Below are 4,673 nucleotides of genomic sequence, written 5' to 3' on the forward strand. Positions count from 1 at the left end.
ATAGATGATATAGATATAGATATAGACAGATATAGATGATATAGAGGTAGAGATGATAGAGATAGAGATAGAGAGAGAGATAGTTTTGGATATAGATATAGATATAGATTTAGATATATAGATATAGCTTCAGATATAGATATAGATAGATATAGGATAGATAGTAGTCTATTTTCTTCTGCATATGTCTTATCTCCATTATCCTTTACGGATTTGGATGTTTACTCCCTCCCTTTTTCTGTTTTGTGTTGTCTCAAATTATCACTACATATCCTGAACCTTCATTTCTAAGTTGTTATCTTCCTTTCTTTTTAGAATGGTTTTATTTTTTGGCCTTTAACATTATATGATATTTAAGCTTATAACGACCTTTTTAATAAGGGTTGCACTTCCTTGCTTCTGTCTGCCTGCTAGTCATCTTACTTATAGTTATGTATTTTTTTGTCCTTTTGTTTCAGGTAAAATTACCCCCATCAGTATTTCCTGTAATGCAGGTCTTGTGGTGGAGAAGTCCCTCAGTTTTGTATGCTTGGAATGGTCTTTATTTCTCCTTTACATATAAGGAAAAGCTTCGCTAGATATATTATACTTGGTTGGTAATTTTTTTTCTTTCAATAGTTTGAATATTTGGATCCACTCTTTCCTTGCTTGAAAGGTTTGTGCTGAGAAGTCTATTGATAGTCTAAAGGGTTTTTTCTTTAAAGGTAACTGTCATCTTTACCATGGCTGCCTTGATAATACTTTCTTTGTCATTAGTTTTTGACAATTTTAATATAATGTGTCTTGGATAAAGCCTTTTTGAATTGCGATAATTGGGTGTTCTGTTTGTTTCTTGGATTCGAAGATTCAGGTCTTTTCACAGGTTTGGAAAATTTTCATTAACTATATGTTTAAACATACTCTACTTTCTTCTCTCTTCTCCTTCTGGTATACCCATTTTTTTTAAATTAAGTTTATTGGGGTAACATTGGTTAATAAAATTATATAATTTTCAGGAGTACATTATAATTTGACATCTCTATATTCTATTGTGTGATTATTCAATTTTATGTTGTAGAACACTTTGGTTGCTTCCATGTCCCGGCCACTGTGAATAATGCTGCTATGAACATTGGTGTGCAAATATCTTTTCAGATATTGGTTTTCAAGACTTTGGGGTAAATATCCAGTAATGGGATTGCTGGATCATATGGTACATCAATTTTTAGTTTTTTGAGGAACCTCCATACTGTTTTCCATAGTGGCTGTACCAATTTGCAGTCCTACTAGCAGGGTATGAGGGTTCCTTTTTCTCCGCATCCTCTCCAACATTTGTTATTACTTGTCCTGTTGATTATAGCTATTCTAACATGTGTGAGATGGTATCTCATTGTGGTTTTGATTTACATTACCCTAAAAGCTAGCGAAGTTGAGCATCTGTGCAAATATTTGTTGGCTATTTGTATGTCCTCTAGAGAGAAGTGTCTGTTTCGATCCTCTGCCCATTTTTTGATTGGATCATTTGTTTTTTTTGTTGTTATTGAGTCATATGAGTTCTTTGTAAATTTTGAATATTAGGCCCTTATCTAAGGCGTTGCTTGCAAATATATTTTCCCATTCGAATGGTTGTCTCTTTACCCTATTGATGATGTCCTTTGCTGAGTAGAAGCTTTTTAGTTTGATGTAGACCCATTTATTTACTTTAGCTTTTAATTCCCTTTCTTTTAAGGTAAAATTCATAAAATTCTCTTTAAGTCCAAGGTCCTTGAGTATAGGACCTATGTTTTCTTGTATGCATTTTATTATTTCAGGTCTTATATTCAGGCCCTTAATACATTTTGAATTAATTTTGGTATGTGATGATAGAAAACAATCTAATTTCATTCTTTTGCAGGTGGCTTTCTGGTTTTCCCAGTACCATTTATTGAAGAGGCTTTCCTTTTTCCACTGTATGTTTTTGACATTTTTGTCAAAAATTATTTGCCCATATAAATATGAGTATACTTCTGGACTCTCGATTCTGTTCCACTGTTCTCTGTGTCTCTTTTGGTGCCATTACCATGCGGTTTTGATTACTGTCGCTTTGTAGTAAAATTTGAAGTCAGGCAGAGTGATGTTTCCAGCCTCATTCTCTTTTCTCAGGATGGTTTTGGCAATTCGGGGTCTTTTGTGCTTCCATACAAATCTGATGATTTTTTGTTTCATTTCTTCAAAAAATGACAATGACATTTTGATGGGGATTGCATTAGATCTGTATAATGCTTTAGGTAATAAGGTAATTTTAACTATGTTGATCTTTCAATCGAAGAACATGGAATACCTCTCCATTTCTTTGTATCATCTTCAATTGTTTAAATAGAATCTTATAGTTTTCATTCTATAGGTCCTTCATGTGTTTTCTTAGATTCATTCTTTTTATTTTATTTTATTCTTTTTGTTGCAATTGCAAAAGGAATTATTTTTTCCACTTCTTTTTCTGACCATTCATTATTAGAGTATAGGAACACTATGGATTTTTTAACGTTGATTTTGTATCGAGAGACTTTATTGTATTTGCTTATTGTTTCTAGTAATATTCTTGAGAATTCTCTAGGGTTTTCTATATAGAGGATCATGTCATCCACAAATAGTGACAGTTTGACTTCTTTGTTTCCTCTTTGGATGCTTTTATATCTTTCCCTTGTCTAATTGCACTTGCTAGGACCTTCAATGTTATATTGAATAAGAGTGGCAATAGTGGACAGCTTTGTCTTGTTCCAGACCTTAGAGGGAAGGTTTTTAGTTTTTCACCATGAAGTATAATGTTGGCTGAGGGTTTCTCATATATGGCCTTTATGATGTTAAGGTACTTTTCTTCTATACCAATTTTCTTAAGTAGTTTTATCGTAAATGGATGCTGTATCTTGTTGAAGGCTTTTTCTGCATCTATTGATATGATCATATGATTCTTATTTTTAAATTTATTTATGTGGTATATTGACTTAATCGCTTTGCATATGTTGAACCATCCCTGTGCGCCTGGGATGAAGTCCATTTGATCATAGTGTATAATATTTTTAATATGTTGCTATATTCAGTTATCTAGGATCTTATTTAGGATTTTTACATCTGTGTTCATGAGAGATATTGGTCTATAGTTTCCTTTTTTGTGTGTTATCTTTACCAGGCTTTGATATCAGAGTAATATTGGCCTCATAAAATGAGTTGGGAATTATTGCCTCCTCTTCGATTATTTTGGAAGAGTTTGAGGAGAATAGGTATTAAATCTTCTTTGAATGTTTGGTAGAATTCACTGGTGAAGCCATATGGTCCTGGACTTTTACTTGTTGGAAGGTTTTTGATGATTGTTTCCATTCCCATACTGTTGATCAATCTATTTAGATTTTCCAGTTCTTCTTGATTCAGTCTAGGAAGGTTGTATTTTTCTAAGTATTGGTTCATTTCTTCTAGGTTATTAAATTTTGTGTTATATACTTTTTCATAGTATTTTTGTACGATCCTTTTTATTTCTGTGATTTCAGACATAATTTCCCCTCTTTCACCCCTGATTTTGTTTGTGTCCTTTCTTTTTTTCTTTAGTGAGTCTAGGCAGGGATTTGTCAATTTTATTAACCTTCTCAAAAAACAAGCTCTTTGTTGCATTTATTTTTTTATTGTTTTTTGTTTGTTTGTTTGTTTTCAATTCCCTTCATTTCTGCTCTAATTTTGATTGTTTCTTTTCTTCTACTGACTTTAGTCTTCATTTGTTTTTCCTTTTCTAGTTTTTTTAAGATGAAGCATTAGGTTGTTTATTTGGGCTCCTTCTTGTTCTTTGATATGGGCCTTTAATGGTATGAACTTTCCTCTTATGACTGCTTTTGCCATGTCCCAAAATTTTTGATATGTCGTACTATCATTATCATTTGTTTCTATGTATCTCTTGATCTCTGTTTTTATTTCTTCTCTGACTCAGTTATTCTTCAGTAGTATATTGTTTAATCTCCATGTATTTGTGATTCTTCCTGATTTCTTTCTTAAGTTTATCTCTAGGTTCAAAGCATTATGATGAGAGAATATGGTTGGCATTATTTCAACACTCTTATATTTATTGAGGCTATCTCTGTGTCCCAGTATTTGGTCGATTTCTGAGAATGTTCCATGTGCACTAGAAAAGAATGTATAAGTAGCTGTTTTGGGATGGAAGTCTTTGTAAATGTCAATTATGTCCATTTGTTCTAATGTGTCATTTAAAAATGTTATTTCTTTATTGATTTTCTGTTTGGATGATCTGTCCATCTCCGAGAGTGGGGTATTTAGGTCCCCAACTACGATAGTGTTTTGATCTGTTTCTCCCTTTAGTTCTGTCAGTAAATGTTTTACATATTTGGGGGCTCCTTGAATGGGAGCATATTAATAAGTGTTATGTCTCCTTGGTGTATGATTCTCTTTATCATTATGAAGTATTCATCAGTATCATTCTTTATCTTTTTTGTTTTGAAGTCTATTTCAGCTGATATTAGTATTGCTACTCTCGCTTTTCTTGAATGCCATTTGCTTCAAATATAGATTCAAAGTACACTTCACTTTGAGTCTATATTTGTCTTTGGAGCTGAGATGTGTCTCCTGGAGGCAGCATATGGTTGGATTTTGTTTTTTGATCCATTCTGCAACTCTGTGCCATTTTATTCGTGAGTTCGGTCCATTTACATTTAGGG

The sequence above is a fragment of the Pteropus vampyrus genome, unplaced genomic scaffold, assembly GCF_000151845.1.
Source record: "Pteropus vampyrus isolate Shadow unplaced genomic scaffold, Pvam_2.0 Scaffold335, whole genome shotgun sequence".
NCBI classification, from domain to species: domain Eukaryota; kingdom Metazoa; phylum Chordata; class Mammalia; order Chiroptera; family Pteropodidae; genus Pteropus; species Pteropus vampyrus.